At 47.7% G+C, this 20447-nt stretch overlaps 1 long non-coding RNA gene across 1 annotated transcript; it reads left to right on the top strand.

Moving 5' to 3' along the window:
* Positions 1–162: 162 nt before the first annotated feature.
* On the top strand, positions 163–2270 carry LOC142069983 (uncharacterized). Its single transcript, XR_012665942.1, has 2 exons — positions 163–487; positions 1259–2270. It is a non-coding gene; the product is annotated as an uncharacterized LOC142069983 (long non-coding RNA).
* The last annotated feature ends 18177 nt before the right edge of the window (positions 2271–20447 follow it).

Genomic DNA, 20447 nt, shown 5'->3' with positions numbered 1-20447 from the left:
TTCTGACCTACGGAAATTTCAAGCCATACAGCCTAAATGCTCTGTTCCTCCTAGGAAATTCCATCAGGAAGACTGTCCTGGGCCCCCACTACATACCAACACATATCAGTGTAGCTTTTATCAGACCAAACTGGAATCCTCTGCATGATAACAGATTGTGCAACAGATACCGTTCTTAATAGCCGGGTCATTCCTGCAGTGACTCTGATGGGTTCACCAGATTGATATCAGGAACAAATTGGTTCCATAAAACTTTCAAGATGCATGCAATCCACGTGAGGTACATAACTCAATAATCCTGAAGACTGAAGAAACCAATTATAAATATTGAAGGAGTGACGTCTGCAGCAAAATATTTTTTCTAATTAAGACCTCAAGCAAAAAGGGTGTCTCAGATTCTCCAGGCCATCTAAGAACCAGTATAAAAGAGCTCGCGACTCAGGGTTCTTTAACCGCTTCTCTTGACGTCTCCTCCTCAGTGAGCTGGGTAAGTGCGATTTAACTGAACCTCTCCATAGCTATCCAGATGTCGCGTTAGTGATCATTTAAACTGTGGGCTTAATCTTGCACATAGACTCCGATTATTGTCTATGTTTGCGGTGTTTCACTAAAAAATGTGATTATTAAGTTGCAGGCATTGGTGGATTCATGGTATACAAGTGAAGGTGGCAATTTTTTGCGGAGGTACATAGGCATTTGGGACACAAATTCTGTTTATTTTCACTAAGAAATAGGCATTCAAATCCCTTAGGCAGCTTTGAAAAAGCTCATAAACCACTTTTAACTTCGTGGTGTTAGAAACAACCCCCACCTTGAGTTAATTACTCAGTAGACCAAGTCTGTGTTCTTCCAATGTATTCTGCAGCAGGTCGTACTCAACAGCAGCTCAGGCAGATTGCTACATTAGATGGATCTCTGCTCTGAACCAGTACGGCAATTTCTCTGTTCTTATGTGCTCTGCTAGCAACGATAGGTGCAGATCCCCAGCTGGTGTAAGTTAGCTTAGCACCATTCATCTCCATTGAACAGTGGCGATTTCCGCTGGCTCGGGCTCTGGTCCTTAACGTTTTGTACTGACGAAGAATATTTTCCATACATACATGGTCAAGTATTGCTGACTCACAAGCTTTAGAAGCCAAAGTACCACGCGCTCTCTCTTTCCACGTGGCCCCCATTTCAATGGGAACTGAGCTTTGACCCGTTTATTCCACTGGCTCTAAGGCATTATGGTGACTCTTTTCCTTTCTGTGTGTTTCAGGTTTACTTCCAACGCATGGAGATGTTGTTCCACCACCAAAAAAAGATTTGCAAACCTTGGTGCTGTAAACCGCACCAAAAGATTTGTAAACCTTGGTTCTGTAAACCGTGGGGTTATGGGGACTCAAGCGGTTACGGAGGCGATTATGGACACTGGCCGCCATGCTCCTGGAAAAAGCCATTCAAGTGCTGCTACCCCTGCCCCTACCCCTACCCCTGCTGCTACCCCCACCCCTATCCCTGCGGCCCCACAAACCTGTATCCATGTTTCGCTGAGGAGGAATAGCCATGGAACAAGGAACAACCAACAAACGAAAAGCAAGATACCGATTCACGGCTGAGCTCATGGACAATGGCTTTGGGAAATGCTGAGTGCCCACAACTCCCAAGGGAGCTGTGAGTTCTCAGCACTGCAGGAAACCTGCACCAGATTTCTGTTTGCCAGGGGACACTTTAGCACAGTTTCCTCTAATACCGCCATACTCTCTCCTTTACTCTAGCTATCTGACGGCCCGAATCTCAGCTCCATCATGGCCCCTTTCGGCCTCTCTGACAGTGTCAATGCAGCAGGGGCCTGTGAGTTCATACAAATGATATTTACACTCACTCGAAGGCTCTTTACAAACCAACATCCTGGGACGTAAGTGTCAATGAGAATTAGGGCCTATGTTTTCTAGCCTTTCCATAAATATGTACCATTTGTTTCCAGTCTCAACACTGCTACAGAAGATGTATAACAGAGAAAGAACTTAGTCCTCTCCTGATATTGTGCTTTGTCTAATTAGACTGGGGCTGGGATAACACAATTAACTGAAAATGGCTGCAAACAGGATTTGATTGTCAAACTCTACAGCGGCACCAAAGAAAGAAGAACATCTGATGGGAAATGCATCATCTGGGAGCAGTTCATTTGTTGTAATCCTGGAAAACCTAGCAATGTATTTTCTACTCTGCATTCTGTCTGTTCCTATGTAATCCTATCATATTAGCATTAAAGGGATTCTGAAACATGATAGCAATCCTCTGGTTTCCTTTCTCCTGCATTCCTCATTTACCAGTCTCCGTGAGTTAGGTGCATAAATACTTTGTGACTCAGGCCCTGTTGGTAACAATTTAGTCCAGCGCAGGGAGCCAGTGCCTGTGCACTACCATTCGAGCCTATGGTTCCCCTTTTAGTGCCAACTAACACCAGTCAGGTGTTCGGTATCCCGTCTCATCGGGAACAGCTCAACCTTGTCAGTCACAGTTTAATGCCTGACAAAGGGAGCCTGGTGTGATCCAGATGGGCAATGCCAGAGCTTAACCGGTTCCTCCCATTCCCTCCCATGCCCTGAGCTTAGCGAGCAACCTGGTGTCCTCCCCACAAGGTACTCTCACCTCTCATCATTTTTAATTCCCTGGGCTTCAGATTCAAGCGTAAGAAATCAGAAACCTTAAAGGGGTGTGGCCTTGGTTTTAACAATGCACATGGAGCTTTTTCAGTTGTGCATCTCACACCAGTTTGGAAAAGAAAAACAGTCGTTGATAAACATTCAGATTAGGGAAACCTAAATCACCCCATTTTCTTTATACACCCTGGGCTGCTGTTTTGAAGCAGGAGATGTTTTTTTTATTGGACACTCATGTGTGAGCGTGTGCTGTGACATACCAGTGATCGACATCCAATTCCCCAGAAAGGCTCAGAGCTTGGATAAAATCAGCCGTGTCACAAAATGTGAGCGAGGCGAGCAAGTTCATAGTTCTAGCCTGATCTAATACTGTGCATTTAACTTCCATAAAGGGTGTGGGGAAGAATACATGAACACATTTTCATTTAGATGTTCTTTGATTCATTATTCCTCAGACGTCCTCTGCGACACACCTATCTGCTTTTGTTCACATTCCACAGCTGGAGAAACTGAGGCACAGAGGCATCCAGGGATTTCCTCACAGATGTGGGAAGTGATTTGCTCGAGTTCACACAGTGAGGCCCTGGCAAAACTGGGATTAAAACTCACAATTTCCAGACTCCCAGCCTTTCTGACTCTGTTACCCCGCCATGGAAACCCCCTCATGTCTTGCTGGTGTGATGACTTACAGCTCTCCGGCCATGCATTTCCTTTATAGAAAATATACCTTTGCCCTCTAATATGGGACCCGTCACATGGAAACATTCTTTGAAAAACGGAAACATGAGACTTTCCATTTTGATCCTGTCAATGACTCATCTAAGCCAGTGTCATGCCTCTGCCAGTGACCAGCAACAGCTGCTTCAGAGGAAGGCTCAAGAAACTCTGCAGAAGGCAGTTGTGGGATAACCTGCCCATAGGAGAAGTTTCTGACTCATTTCTATTAATTACTCAGACCTAATCTCCATTATTGGCTAATGCCCTGAGGCAGGAAAGTTTATATCCCTGCCAAACAAAGTGAAATAAGTCCGTCTCAGTCTACCGCTGCTCAAGGGTATGGCACACACCATTGTGCTTGGATTGCCCAGGAAACGCACTAGCTTCTCACTCTCCTTCGAGATACAAGGGTGACTAGCACATTTACAGCCTGGCCTCCTGAGGAATAAAGCCTTGCACAATCTACCAATGGCAATTTCATCTTCAGATCACAGCACTCATGGAGAACTAATGTCCTGATAGCTCTGACACCACTGTTCTTACCTCCTGCAACAGAGTCCACTCCTCTCTAGCCTCCCCTCATGGCCAGGCACGGCCTCACCTCTTTCCCGCTGGGGAAAGCCCCTGCTAATGCTCACTCCAGTGCTGTGGTGGTTTCTCTGTAGGGTGACCAGACAGCAAGTGTGAAAAATCGGGACGGGGGTGGAGGGTAATAGGAGCCTATATAAGAAAAAAACCCAAAAATCGGGACTGTCGCTATAAAAACAGGACATCCGGTCACCCTATTTCTCTGCCTTACGAGCTGGAGGGACCAGAGAGGCCCGCTTCAGAGACCGGGTAGGATGTAGCCCAGGGGCAGAACTGCACCGTGTGGTGGGTGTATTTGGTCAGCGTGGCATGGATGGCCCCCCGCTGACCCAGCAACGGGACCTTCGCCTCCCACCACTGTCAGGGCCCTGGGCTGGAACGCAGTGCAGTTGGGTGGGCCTGCGTTCCCCTCCCCCGGCCAACCTACCTTGGGTAGCAGAATCGCATGCTACAAACCCGAACTGACGCTCCCCGGCCTGAGGGGCGCGCTACAGACTCGTGCCGACGCTCCCGGCCTGAGGGGCACGCTGCAGACTCGCGCCAACGCTCCCCAGCCTGAGGGGCACGCTACAGACTCGCGCCGACGCTCCCCGGCCTGAGGGGCACGCTACGGACTCGCGCCGGCGCTCCCCAGCCTGAGGGGCGCGCTACGGACTCGCACCAACGCTCCCCGGCCTGAGGGGCGCGCTACGGACTCGCGCCGATGCTCCCCGGCCTGAGGGGCATGCTACAGACTCGCACCAACGCTCCCCGGCCTGAGGGCCGCGCTACGGACTCGCGCCGACGCTCCCCGGCCTGAGGGGCGCGCTACGGACTCGCGCCGACGCTCCCCGGCCTGAGGGGCGCGCTACGGACTCGTGCCGACGCTCCCCGGCCTGAGGGGCGCGCTGCGGACTCGTGCCGACGCTCCCCGGCCTGAGGGGCGCGCTGCGGACTCGTGCCTGCACACTTTCTCCGCTAATTCCCCAGCGCCCGAAAGGTGTGATTGAGGCCTGCCCATGGGACCATAGCTCTCCATCGCCCCTTTGGGGCTTGGTGGACCGATTGAAACCTGTCACAGACCCCTTCAGGCCGCTCTGAAGGAGCCTTCCAGTGAGTGTAGATGTTATGCGTCCCATCCCAGAGCTGCCTAAAGGAGCCTTTGTGGAACTGAGATTCAGGCCTACAGATCGTTAAGAAGAAGCCAAGAGGAAGGGAGGCATTCGAGGAAACAGTCGCAAAGTGCAACCTGGGAAATGCAGCTACAGGGCAGAGAGCCTGAGGTGCTGAGCACCCACAGCTCCCAGGGGAGTCGGGGGTGCTCAGCAGTTCTGAAAGCCATTGCCCATAAGCTCAGCCGTGAGTCCAGATCTTGCTTTGCGTTGCCTGCTCGCCTCTGGTTCCGTGGCTGTTCCTCCTCAGCAAAACAAGTGTGTCCATACTGGTATCTCTGGCGACACTGGCAAGGGTAAGGGGAGCAGCAGCCATAACACCACCTGTGTTGCCTGCGGTAACACCATGGCTTCCAGCCCCTGCCACAGCAAGGGTTGCAGCAGCCAGGATGACGGATCTGTTGGGGGTGGAAATACATCTTCCTGCTTTGGAGGTAAACCTGAAACGCACAGCAGGGAAAAGAGTCAACAGAACACGCGGTGGCCAGTGGAACGAAGGGATCAGTGCTCAGTTACTGTTCCACCTGCAGCCATGGAGAGAAAGAGAGAGACTGAGCAGGGACATTGTTACCTAGCCCCTCAATTCCTGGCTATATTTTGCCCCCTGTTTCCTCCTCTTTTTTAGTCCTTTTACTCCATGTTAGACACCCTCCTAACCAGCCACTTTGAACCCTTCTCAATCCCTTGGTTTTAAAAACACTGACTGGAGTAAGTAAACATGCGATATGATGTATGGCTATCATGCATGGAAGGGATTTTTATTGCTTTTACAAAATGTCTCTACAAACGTCGGCAGAACCTAAGCTAAACTTCCTAAGGTTACTTTCCTTGTGAGGATTTCCGCTCAGGGTGCAAACCACGTCTCTGCACAACCACAGGGTAGCACTTTGGCTTCTAGAGCTTGTGAGTCAGCTATTTCTGCTAACGAATGAATGGAAAATACTCTGTACCCAATACCAAATGCTAAGGGCCTGATCCTGAGCAGGGTTAAATCAGCTTCGTTACACTAACTTCATTGGAGACATGCTGACTTACACCAACCTAAGATCTGCCTCTAAAATTGCTCCTTGCACACATCAGAAGAGAGGAATTGTCAGACTTGGTCAGACCGGTGGTCTGTTTAATCCAGGCTCCTGTCTCAAAGAGTGTTGAGAATTAGCTGCTTCCGAATAAACTTGACAAACACGGAAATGATCCTTTATGGCACGGGTGGCCAACCTGAACCTGAGAAGGAGCCAGAATTTACCAATGAACTTTGCCAAAGAGCCACAGTCATACATCAGCAGCCCCCACATCCACTACCCCTCTCCAGCCTCCAGCGCCTCCAGCTCACCGGCAGCCCCGCCAATCAGCGCCTCCCCCTTCCTCCCCATGCTTCCCGCCTACCACAATCAGCTGTTTCGCAGTGTGCAGGAGGCTCTGGTGGGGAGGGGGGAGGAGCGAGGGCATGGCAAGCTCGGGGGAAGGGGCAGGAGCCTTGGGGGTAGGGATGGAGTGGTGGCAGGACCTGGGGCAGAGCAAGGGGTTGAGCAGTGAGCACCCCACAGCGTATTGGAAAGTTAGCTTCTGGAGCTCCAGCCTTGGAGTCAGCGCTGATGCAAGGAGCCACATATTAACCTCTGAAGAGCCACATGGTGCTCCGGAGACACAGGTTGGCCACCCCTGCTTTATGCTAGAGTAGTTTCTTCCCCAAAACCCTCACTTAAAGCTGGGCTATGAGGTTATTCCACGCCACTGGGGAGGTTCCAGTTCCCTATTTTCAATTCAGAGTAATAGGAACTGGGGATCAGACAAATGTCTGCTCTGCAGTTCTCACCCTCACCTTCCCAAGCATCAATTCACCAATGCCGGCAACTTAAGAACCTCAACAACAAAATTAGGGGAAAACTCCTTAGCATTGCTAAGAATCAGAATCAATGTACAACATTCAGTCCTAAATGACAGCGATCACTAACATGACACGTCAATTGTATCGAGAGATTGATTCAACTCAGACTTACCCAGTCGCCAAGGAGAGTAAGTCGAGAGAAGTGGTTAGAAAAACCTGGGCTCACAAGAGCTTTTATACTGTCTAACAGACCTCCGGGAGGATCTGAGACACCCTTTGTGTATGAGATCCTGCTTAGTTACCAAACAAATTTTGTTGCGCACATCAGTCTTTCCACTGATCTAATGGTTTTCCTTATCAATATTAATCTATTGCCAATCTCATATGGAACAACAACCATATGATACACCCTGCAGAAGTCTTTGATATGAAAATTTTCATGGGAGATCTACATTCCTGTTATTTTCTTGACTTCACTGGAGTTACAACGGGAATGAATCTGAAGGAAATTGAGCTAGATCAGTGCAACTGGTATAGGAATCCAGTCCAGTCCTTTAAATACATGCGGGTATTGGTTAGGGACATTGTGGCATATACCACTGCAGTTCTTTAGAATCAGGGAGCCTTCACCCCTGGCAGAGGGGCAATACAAGGCCTATGAACAACTTTCACTTTCAAAATAGGTCTTCTCAGACATAAGTTTGCATAGACTTTTGTTCTGCCTTGGGGTGAGTTTCACCTTATCGGGATAAGAAAATCATCTCTCAATAGACCTCCCCTTATCAGGGTGATCATCAAAACAGAACTATACATTTCTGCTTATTGAATTGCTGCTCACTGTTTGTGTTGAATGCTGGTGGTACAGTGTTTTCTAAGGGCTTGGAGTTGCAACCTCAGCACTCACATCTTCATCCATGAGCACCTACGAGAACTGAGGTCTCCTGAGAAAATGCAGATGATGTAGCCCACGAGAAACACAAAAGAGAGGGAGAAAAGGCAGGAGACTGATATGGGATGATATTACACCAATTCAGGCTCTGACCAGCCAAAGGACATGCTTCCAGATCCCTCTCTTGCAGAAAGTGTTCCAGCAATAATACTTACTCAGTTATAGACATCCCAAACAGCGCTTCGGATTGCAGGGGTCATGAAAGTCACAGTCGGACAAATTTACACCAGCTGAGGATCTGATGCATAACCTTTAAAATGCAATTTTATACAAAAGAGAAATATATCACTGCTATTCAAGGAAAATCAAATAGCTACAAATTCTGAGGCTAGAAATCATGACCTGATTAAGGTGTAAACAGGAGAGAGATAGAAATATATGTTTTAAAGAAAATCTATTACTCAAAAGATGGGCATCTTCCAAGAATAACAAATGATTATAATCATGCAACACTTTGCATATATAAAACTTTAATGAGTGTTTGTGAAGTGCTTTTAGAGCCTGAGTTTTGAGCAAGCCTCAGAACATACTGTGGGAGTGTTGTTATCCTCATTTGATATGCAGATAAACAGGGGGAAATTGAGTTGGAGATCACAAAATAAGTCAGCTGAAGAGAAAGAAGTAAAACCCAAATGTCCTGACAATTCGTGCCACATGTTACTCTCTGGGTTGAGCACTATTAGCCTGCATTGCAAGACAACGTTAGTAAAGTGTCTTCTTAATAACATTTCGTGATTTGGGCTTCTTAACATGCAATTTACATGACTGTCATTGTTAGAGAGACTCAGTCATTTCCTTGTTATGTTTGGCAAGCGTCTAGATGATTCTTTTTCTGACCAAAGCAAAAACAAAGCTCACCTATATACTGTATTGTTCCACTTTAACTTGGCCTTCCTAATCCATGGCGACAATAATTCACCAAAGGAATGGTAAGTATGTCAATTACATAGTTGATCATAGTATGTCAATTACATATTTGGTGGTGTAGGATCAAAAACTTCTTTTTAGAACTCAAATATCAAAGTTTGTGAGGAGACACGTACGGTCACTGCTGTGCAGAGGAACCAGGAGATGATTCCTTTAGAAACTTGTCAAAACAAAACAAACAAAAGAACCCATGAATGAGTCTCTCTATGAATTACTCTCTTGTTAGTGATTTGTTTAGAATCCAACAAAGTGAAGGGTCTGACAGGGTTCAGGATCAATGGGAAGTATGTGGCACATGTTAAGACTAATGTGTCTACTTCAGTCTCTGCAGCTTACTTCCTGTAAAACCTTATTCTCAATGTGCCTTTGTTTATCCACGTATAAAACAGGGATGATATCACTCATTATGGATGTTCCACTTCCTTGGCACTCTGGATATCAAACCTCTTCGCAAACACTCATTAAGGCTTTTGATGTCTAAAATATTGTATTATGATACTAATAATAGTTTGTAGCAGGAAAACACCCTTGTATTGAGTAACAGAGTCACTTTACAAGGAATTAATATTCTAGATCATTCCTGTCAGTCCACTATTCAGATTGTGATTTTCCCTTCAGAATTTGAAGCTTTGCATTTCCTTTCATTATACAAATTCCTCAGAGCAGGAGACTGACCAGCAAAGATCAGCATAGCCCCATAATCTTCGAAGGTGTTCAGAGCCTTTGAATCACAACAAGGCTTCTCACCCTTGCCTGGTTACAGGAAACATCCCATAGAGACTCTGGTACGCTCGAAAAATCATTCTCGTCATAGTAGACAAGCATGCTGCAAGCTCAAGGTCTTGCAACATGCCCTAAGGCTGATGAGATTTTCAATTAATCTAGTCTAAGCCCATAGCCTTAGCCAAGAAAGACACATCTCCATCTTTCCTGTCTTTTCCCTGAGGCTTTATCTGCTGCTTTTTCATGCAAGACAAGAATTGTGTTGGCTGTTCTTGGATGGAGATTGTGTTACGGATGCCAGAAACGTAAAAGGTTTATCTCAAAGGCTTTATCAAACATAACTTGTTTTCACCCACCTCCAACCCTCACCTCAAACCAAGAGCAGCCCTGCAAGAGGAAGCACAGTGAGCTTCTGCCATGGGGATCGCCCTGATCCCACCGCACTGGTGCCACAACTGAAGTTCGATTATGAACTGAATTTCTAATCAACATAAAGCGAAACCCATCCCTAAGCGGAGAGTCAGCACAAACGCCTGTGCAAATCTCAGGTCCCTGTTAAGATCTCTTTTGAAAGCATGTGTGACTAAAGTTGTTCAGAGGCCTTACACTGTCCTTCTGACCTACGGAAATTTCAAGCCATACAGCCTAAATGCTCTGTTCCTCCTAGGAAATTCCATCAGGAAGACTGTCCTGGGCCCCCACTACATACCAACACATATCAGTGTAGCTTTTATCAGACCAAACTGGAATCCTCTGCATGATAACAGATTGTGCAACAGATACCGTTCTTAATAGCCGGGTCATTCCTGCAGTGACTCTGATGGGTTCACCAGATTGATATCAGGAACAAATTGGTTCCATAAAACTTTCAAGATGCATGCAATCCACGTGAGGTACATAACTCAATAATCCTGAAGACTGAAGAAACCAATTATAAATATTGAAGGAGTGACGTCTGCAGCAAAATATTTTTTCTAATTAAGACCTCAAGCAAAAAGGGTGTCTCAGATTCTCCAGGCCATCTAAGAACCAGTATAAAAGAGCTCGCGACTCAGGGTTCTTTAACCGCTTCTCTTGACGTCTCCTCCTCAGTGAGCTGGGTAAGTGCGATTTAACTGAACCTCTCCATAGCTATCCAGATGTCGCGTTAGTGATCATTTAAACTGTGGGCTTAATCTTGCACATAGACTCCGATTATTGTCTATGTTTGCGGTGTTTCACTAAAAAATGTGATTATTAAGTTGCAGGCATTGGTGGATTCATGGTATACAAGTGAAGGTGGCAATTTTTTGCGGAGGTACATAGGCATTTGGGACACAAATTCTGTTTATTTTCACTAAGAAATAGGCATTCAAATCCCTTAGGCAGCTTTGAAAAAGCTCATAAACCACTTTTAACTTCGTGGTGTTAGAAACAACCCCCACCTTGAGTTAATTACTCAGTAGACCAAGTCTGTGTTCTTCCAATGTATTCTGCAGCAGGTCGTACTCAACAGCAGCTCAGGCAGATTGCTACATTAGATGGATCTCTGCTCTGAACCAGTACGGCAATTTCTCTGTTCTTATGTGCTCTGCTAGCAACGATAGGTGCAGATCCCCAGCTGGTGTAAGTTAGCTTAGCACCATTCATCTCCATTGAACAGTGGCGATTTCCGCTGGCTCGGGCTCTGGTCCTTAACGTTTTGTACTGACGAAGAATATTTTCCATACATACATGGTCAAGTATTGCTGACTCACAAGCTTTAGAAGCCAAAGTACCACGCGCTCTCTCTTTCCACGTGGCCCCCATTTCAATGGGAACTGAGCTTTGACCCGTTTATTCCACTGGCTCTAAGGCATTATGGTGACTCTTTTCCTTTCTGTGTGTTTCAGGTTTACTTCCAACGCATGGAGATGTTGTTCCACCACCAAAAAAAGATTTGCAAACCTTGGTGCTGTAAACCGCACCAAAAGATTTGTAAACCTTGGTTCTGTAAACCGTGGGGTTATGGGGACTCAAGCGGTTACGGAGGCGATTATGGACACTGGCCGCCATGCTCCTGGAAAAAGCCATTCAAGTGCTGCTACCCCTGCCCCTACCCCTACCCCTGCTGCTACCCCCACCCCTATCCCTGCGGCCCCACAAACCTGTATCCATGTTTCGCTGAGGAGGAATAGCCATGGAACAAGGAACAACCAACAAACGAAAAGCAAGATACCGATTCACGGCTGAGCTCATGGACAATGGCTTTGGGAAATGCTGAGTGCCCACAACTCCCAAGGGAGCTGTGAGTTCTCAGCACCGCAGGAAACCTGCACCAGATTTCTATTTGCCAGGGGACACTTTAGCACAGTTTCCTCTAATACCGCCATACTCTCTCCTTTACTCTAGCTATCTGACGGCCCGAATCTCAGCTCCATCATGGCCCCTTTCGGCCTCTCTGACAGTGTCAATGCAGCCTGGGCCTGTGAGTTCATACAAATGATATTTACACTCACTCGAAGGCTCTTTACAAACCAACATCCTGGGACGTAAGTGTCAATGAGAATTAGGGCCTATGTTTTCTAGCCTTTCCATAAATATGTACCATTTGTTTCCAGTTTCAACACTGCTACAGAAGATGTACAACAGAGAAAGAACTTAGTCCTCTCCTGATATTGTGCTTTGTCTAATCAGGCTGGGGCTGGGATAACACAATTAACTGAAAATGGCTGCAAACAGGATTTGATTGTCAAACTCTACAGCGGCACCAAAGAAAGAAGAACATCTGATGGGAAATGCATCACCTGGGAGCAGTTCATTTGTTGTAATCCTGGAAAACCTAGCAATGTATTTTCTACTCTGCATTCTGTCTGTTCCTATGTAATCCTATCATATTAGCATTAAAGGGATTCTGAAACATGATAGCAATCCTCTGGTTTCCTTTCTCCTGCATTCCTCATTTACCAGTCTCCGTGAGTTAGGTGCATAAATACTTTGTGACTCAGGCCCTGTTGGTAACAATTTAGTCCAGCGCAGGGAGCCAGTGCCTGTGCACTACCATTCGAGCCTATGGTTCCCCTTTTAGTGCCAACTAACACCAGTCAGGTGTTCGGTATCCCGTCTCATCGGGAACAGCTCAACCTTGTCAGTCACAGTTTAATGCCTGACAAAGGGAGCCTGGTGTGATCCAGATGGGCAATGCCAGAGCTTAACCGGTTCCTCCCATTCCCTCCCATGCCCTGAGCTTAGCGAGCAACCTGGTGTCCTCCCCACAAGGTACTCTCACCTCTCATCATTTTTAATTCCCTGGGCTTCAGATTCAAGCGTAAGAAATCAGAAACCTTAAAGGGGTGTGGCCTTGGTTTTAACAATGCACATGGAGCTTTTTCAGTTGTGCATCTCACACCAGTTTGGAAAAGAAAAACAGTCGTTGATAAACATTCAGATTAGGGAAACCTAAATCACCCCATTTTCTTTATACACCCTGGGCTGCTGTTTTGAAGCAGGAGATGTTTTTTTTATTGGACACTCATGTGTGAGCGTGTGCTGTGACATACCAGTGATCGACATCCAATTCCCCAGAAAGGCTCAGAGCTTGGATAAAATCAGCCGTGTCACAAAATGTGAGCGAGGCGAGCAAGTTCATAGTTCTAGCCTGATCTAATACTGTGCATTTAACTTCCATAAAGGGTGTGGGGAAGAATACATGAACACATTTTCATTTAGATGTTCTTTGATTCATTATTCCTCAGACGTCCTCTGCGACACACCTATCTGCTTTTGTTCACATTCCACAGCTGGAGAAACTGAGGCACAGAGGCATCCAGGGATTTCCTCACAGATGTGGGAAGTGATTTGCTCGAGTTCACACAGTGAGGCCCTGGCAAAACTGGGATTAAAACTCACAATTTCCAGACTCCCAGCCTTTCTGACTCTGTTACCCCGCCATGGAAACCCCCTCATGTCTTGCTGGTGTGATGACTTACAGCTCTCCGGCCATGCATTTCCTTTATAGAAAATATACCTTTGCCCTCTAATATGGGACCCGTCACATGGAAACATTCTTTGAAAAACGGAAACATGAGACTTTCCATTTTGATCCTGTCAATGACTCATCTAAGCCAGTGTCATGCCTCTGCCAGTGACCAGCAACAGCTGCTTCAGAGGAAGGCTCAAGAAACTCTGCAGAAGGCAGTTGTGGGATAACCTGCCCATAGGAGAAGTTTCTGACTCATTTCTATTAATTACTCAGACCTAATCTCCATTATTGGCTAATGCCCTGAGGCAGGAAAGTTTATATCCCTGCCAAACAAAGTGAAATAAGTCCGTCTCAGTCTACCGCTGCTCAAGGGTATGGCACACACCATTGTGCTTGGATTGCCCAGGAAACGCACTAGCTTCTCACTCTCCTTCGAGATACAAGGGTGACTAGCACATTTACAGCCTGGCCTCCTGAGGAATAAAGCCTTGCACAATCTACCAATGGCAATTTCATCTTCAGATCACAGCACTCATGGAGAACTAATGTCCTGATAGCTCTGACACCACTGTTCTTACCTCCTGCAACAGAGTCCACTCCTCTCTAGCCTCCCCTCATGGCCAGGCACGGCCTCACCTCTTTCCCGCTGGGGAAAGCCCCTGCTAATGCTCACTCCAGTGCTGTGGTGGTTTCTCTGTAGGGTGACCAGACAGCAAGTGTGAAAAATCGGGACGGGGGTGGAGGGTAATAGGAGCCTATATAAGAAAAAAACCCAAAAATCGGGACTGTCGCTATAAAAACAGGACATCCGGTCACCCTATTTCTCTGCCTTACGAGCTGGAGGGACCAGAGAGGCCCGCTTCAGAGACCGGGTAGGATGTAGCCCAGGGGCAGAACTGCACCGTGTGGTGGGTGTATTTGGTCAGCGTGGCATGGATGGCCCCCCGCTGACCCAGCAACGGGACCTTCGCCTCCCACCACTGTCAGGGCCCTGGGCTGGAACGCAGTGGAGTTGGGTGGGCCTGCGTTCCCCTCCCCCGGCCAACCTACCTTGGGTAGCAGAATCGCATGCTACAAACCCGAACTGACGCTCCCCGGCCTGAGGGGCGCGCTACGGACTCGTGCCGACGCTCCCGGCCTGAGGGGCACGCTGCAGACTCGCGCCAACGCTCCCCAGCCTGAGGGGCACGCTACAGACTCGCGCCGACGCTCCCCGGCCTGAGGGGCACGCTACGGACTCGCGCCGGCGCTCCCCAGCCTGAGGGGCGCGCTACGGACTCGCGCCGATGCTCCCCGGCCTGAGGGGCATGCTACAGACTCGCACCAACGCTCCCCGGCCTGAGGGGCGCGCTACGGACTCGCGCCGACGCTCCCCGGCCTGAGGGGCGCGCTACGGACTCGCGCCGACGCTCCCTGCCTGAGGGGCGCGCTACGGACTCGCGCCGACGCTCCCGGCCTGAGGGGCACGCTGCAGACTCGCGCCAACGCTCCCCAGCCTGAGGGGCACGCTACAGACTCGCGCCGACGCTCCCCGGCCTGAGGGGCACGCTACGGACTCGCGCCGGCGCTCCCCAGCCTGAGGGGCGCGCTACGGACTCGCGCCGATGCTCCCCGGCCTGAGGGGCATGCTACAGACTCGCACCAACGCTCCCCGGCCTGAGGGGCGCGCTACGGACTTGCGCCGACGCTCCCCGGCCTGAGGGGCGCGCTACGGACTCGCGCCGACGCTCCCTGCCTGAGGGGCGCGCTACGGACTCGCGCCGACGCTCCCTGCCTGAGGGGCGCGCTACGGACTCGCACCGACGCTCCCCGGCCTGAGGGGCGCGCTGTGGACTCGTGCCGACGCTCCCCGGCCTGAGGGACGCGCTGCAGACTCGTGCCGGCACACTTTCTCCGCTAATTCCCCAGCGCCCGAAAGGTGTGATTGAGGCCTGCCCATGGGACCATAGCTCTCCATCGCCCCTTTGGGTCTTGGTGGACCGATTGAAACCTGTCACAGACCCCTTCAGGCCGCTCTGAAGGAGCCTTCCAGTGAGTGTAGATGTTATGCGTCCCATCCCAGAGCTGCCTAAAGGAGCCTTTGTGGAACTGAGATTCAGGCCTACAGATCGTTAAGAAGAAGCCAAGAGGAAGGGAGGCATTCGAGGAAACAGTCGCAAAGTGCAACCTGGGAAATGCAGCTACAGGGCAGAGAGCCTGAGGTGCTGAGCACCCACAGCTCCCAGGGGAGTCGGGGGTGCTCAGCAGTTCTGAAAGCCATTGCCCATAAGCTCAGCCGTGAGTCCAGATCTTGCTTTGCGTTGCCTGCTCGCCTCTGGTTCCGTGGCTGTTCCTCCTCAGCAAAACAAGTGTGTCCATACTGGTATCTCTGGCGACACTGGCAAGGGTAAGGGGAGCAGCAGCCATAACACCACCTGTGTTGCCTGCGGTAACACCATGGCTTCCAGCCCCTGCCACAGCAAGGGTTGCAGCAGCCAGGATGACGGATCTGTTGGGGGTGGAAATACATCTTCCTGCTTTGGAGGTAAACCTGAAACGCACAGCAGGGAAAAGAGTCAACAGAACACGCGGTGGCCAGTGGAACGAAGGGATCAGTGCTCAGTTACTGTTCCACCTGCAGCCATGGAGAGAAAGAGAGAGACTGAGCAGGGACATTGTTACCTAGCCCCTCAATTCCTGGCTATATTTTGCCCCCTGTTTCCTCCTCTTTTTTAGTCCTTTTACTCCATGTTAGACACCCTCCTAACCAGCCACTTTGAACCCTTCTCAATCCCTTGGTTTTAAAAACACTGACTGGAGTAAGTAAACATGCGATATGATGTATGGCTATCATGCATGGAAGGGATTTTTATTGCTTTTACAAAATGTCTCTACAAACGTCGGCAGAACCTAAGCTAAACTTCCTAAGGTTACTTTCCTTGTGAGGATTTCCGCTCAGGGTGCAAACCACGTCTCTGCACAACCACAGGGTAGCACTTTGGCTTCTAGAGCTTGTGAGTCAGCTATTTCTGCTAACGAATGAATGGAAAATACTCTGTACCCAATACCAAATGCTAAGGGCCTGATCCTGAGCAGGGTTAAATCAGCTTCGTTACACTAACTTCATTGGAGACATGCTGACTTACACCAACCTAAGATCTGCCTCTAAAATTGCTCCTTGCACACATCAGAAGAGAGGAATTGTCAGACTTGGTCAGACCGGTGGTCTGTTTAATCCAGGCTCCTGTCTCAAAGAGTGTTGAGAATTAGCTGCTTCCGAATAAACTTGACAAACACGGAAATGATCCTTTATGGCACGGGTGGCCAACCTGAACCTGAGAAGGAGCCAGAATTTACCAATGAACTTTGCCAAAGAGCCACAGTCATACATCAGCAGCCCCCACATCCACTACCCCTCTCCAGCCTCCAGCGCCTCCAGCTCACCGGCAGCCCCGCCAATCAGCGCCTCCCCCTTCCTCCCCATGCTTCCCGCCTACCACAATCAGCTGTTTCGCAGTGTGCAGGAGGCTCTGGTGGGGAGGGGGGAGGAGCGAGGGCATGGCAAGCTCGGGGGAAGGGGCAGGAGCCTTGGGGGTAGGGATGGAGTGGTGGCAGGACCTGGGGCAGAGCAAGGGGTTGAGCAGTGAGCACCCCACAGCGTATTGGAAAGTTAGCTTCTGGAGCTCCAGCCTTGGAGTCAGCGCTGATGCAAGGAGCCACATATTAACCTCTGAAGAGCCACATGGTGCTCCGGAGACACAGGTTGGCCACCCCTGCTTTATGCTAGAGTAGTTTCTTCCCCAAAACCCTCACTTAAAGCTGGGCTATGAGGTTATTCCACGCCACTGGGGAGGTTCCAGTTCCCTATTTTCAATTCAGAGTAATAGGAACTGGGGATCAGACAAATGTCTGCTCTGCAGTTCTCACCCTCACCTTCCCAAGCATCAATTCACCAATGCCGGCAACTTAAGAACCTCAACAACAAAATTAGGGGAAAACTCCTTAGCATTGCTAAGAATCAGAATCAATGTACAACATTCAGTCCTAAATGACAGCGATCACTAACATGACACGTCAATTGTATCGAGAGATTGATTCAACTCAGACTTACCCAGTCGCCAAGGAGAGTAAGTCGAGAGAAGTGGTTAGAAAAACCTGGGCTCACAAGAGCTTTTATACTGTCTAACAGACCTCCGGGAGGATCTGAGACACCCTTTGTGTATGAGATCCTGCTTAGTTACCAAACAAATTTTGTTGCGCACATCAGTCTTTCCACTGATCTAATGGTTTTCCTTATCAATATTAATCTATTGCCAATCTCATATGGAACAACAACCATATGATACACCCTGCAGAAGTCTTTGATATGAAAATTTTCATGGGAGATCTACATTCCTGTTATTTTCTTGACTTCACTGGAGTTACAACGGGAATGAATCTGAAGGAAATTGAGCTAGATCAGTGCAACTGGTATAGGAATCCAGTCCAGTCCTTTAAATACAGGCGGGTATTGGTTAGGGACATTGTGGCATATACCACTGCAGTTCTTTAGAATCAGGGAGCCTTCACCCCTGGCAGAGGGGCAATACAAGGCCTATGAACAACTTTCACTTTCAAAATAGGTCTTCTCAGACATAAGTTTGCATAGACTTTTGTTCTGCCTTGGGGTGAGTTTCACCTTATCGGGATAAGAAAATCATCTCTCAATAGACCTCCCCTTATCAGGGTGATCATCAAAACAGAACTATACATTTCTGCTTATTGAATTGCTGCTCACTGTTTGTGTTGAATGCTGGTGGTACAGTGTTTTCTAAGGGCTTGGAGTTGCAACCTCAGCACTCACATCTTCATCCATGAGCACCTACGAGAACTGAGGTCTCCTGAGAAAATGCAGATGATGTAGCCCACGAGAAACACAAAAGAGAGGGAGAAAAGGCAGGAGATTGATATGGGATGATATTACACCAATTCAGGCTCTGACCAGCCAAAGGACATGCTTCCAGATCCCTCTCTTGCAGAAAGTGTTCCAGCAATAATACTTACTCAGTTATAGACATCCCAAACAGCGCTTCGGATTGCAGGGGTCATGAAAGTCACAGTCGGACAAATTTACACCAGCTGAGGATCTGATGCATAACCTTTAAAATGCAATTTTATACAAAAGAGAAATATATCACTGCTATTCAAGGAAAATCAAATAGCTACAAATTCTGAGGCTAGAAATCATGACCTGATTAAGGTGTAAACAGGAGAGAGATAGAAATATATGTTTTAAAGAAAATCTATTACTCAAAAGATGGGCATCTTCCAAGAATAACAAATTATTATAATCATGCAACACTTTGCATATATAAAACTTTAATGAGTGTTTGTGAAGTGCTTTTAGAGCCTGAGTTTTGAGCAAGCCTCAGAACATACTGTGGGAGTGTTGTTATCCTCATTTGATATGCAGATAAACAGGGGGAAATTGAGTTGGAGATCACAAAATAAGTCAGCTGAAGAGAAAGAAGTAAAACCCAAATGTCCTGACAATTCGTGCCACATGTTACTCTCTGGGTTGAGCACTATTAGCCTGCATTGCAAGACAACGTTAGTAAAGTGTCTTCTTAATAACATTTCGTGATTTGGGCTTCTTAACATGCAATTTACATGACTGTCATTGTTAGAGAGACTCAGTCATTTCCTTGTTATGTTTGGCAAGCGTCTAGATGATTCTTTTTCTGACCAAAGCAAAAACAAAGCTCACCTATATACTGTATTGTTCCACTTTAACTTGGCCTTCCTAATCCATGGCGACAATAATTCACCAAAGGAATGGTAAGTATGTCAATTACATAGTTGATCATAGTATGTCAATTACATATTTGGTGGTGTAGGATCAAAAACTTCTTTTTAGAACTCAAATATCAAAGTTTGTGAGGAGACACGTACGGTCACTGCTGTGCAGAGGAACCAGGAGATGATTCCTTTAGAAACTTGTCAAAACAAAACAAACAAAAGAACCCATGAATGAGTCTCTCTATGAATTACTCTCTTGTTAGTGATTTGTCTAGAATCCAACAAAGTGAAGGGTCTGACAGGGTTCAGGATCAATGGGAAGTATGTGGCACATGTTAAGACTAATGTGTCTACTTCAGTCTCTGCAGCTTACTTCCTGTAAAACCTTATTCTCAATGTGCCTTTGTTTATCCACGTATAAAACAGGGATGATATCACTCATTATGGATGTTCCACTTCCTTGGCACTCTGGATATCAAACCTCTTCGCAAACACTCATTAAGGCTTTTGATGTCTAAAATATTGTATTATGATACTAATAATAGTTTGTAGCAGGAAAACACCCTTGTATTGAGTAACAGAGTCACTTTACAAGGAATTAATATTCTAGATCATTCCTGTCAGTCCACTATTCAGATTGTGATTTTCCCTTCAGAATTTGAAGCTTTGCATTTCCTTTCATTATACAAATTCCTCAGAGCAGGAGACTGACCAGCAAAGATCAGCATAGCCCCATAATCTTCGAAGGTGTTCAGAGCCTTTGAATCACAACAAGGCTTCTCACCCTTGCCTGGTTACAGGAAACATCCCATAGAGACTCTGGTACGCTCGAAAAATCATTCTCGTCATAGTAGACAAGCATGCTGCAAGCTCAAGGTCTTGCAACATGCCCTAAGGCTGATGAGATTTTCAATTAATCTAGTCTAAGCCCATAGCCTTAGCCAAGAAAGACACATCTCCATCTTTCCTGTCTTTTCCCTGAGGCTTTATCTGCTGCTTTTTCATGCAAGACAAGAATTGTGTTGGCTGTTCTTGGATGGAGATTGTGTTACGGATGCCAGAAACGTAAAAGGTTTATCTCAAAGGCTTTATCAAACATAACTTGTTTTCACCCACCTCCAACCCTCACCTCAAACCAAGAGCAGCCCTGCAAGAGGAAGCACAGTGAGCTTCTGCCATGGGGATCGCCCTGATCCCACCGCACTGGTGCCACAACTGAAGT

This window comes from Caretta caretta, chromosome 24, assembly GCF_965140235.1.
Source record: "Caretta caretta isolate rCarCar2 chromosome 24, rCarCar1.hap1, whole genome shotgun sequence".
NCBI classification, from domain to species: Eukaryota; Metazoa; Chordata; order Testudines; family Cheloniidae; genus Caretta; species Caretta caretta.
This window is presented reverse-complemented; position numbering and strand designations above follow the sequence as displayed.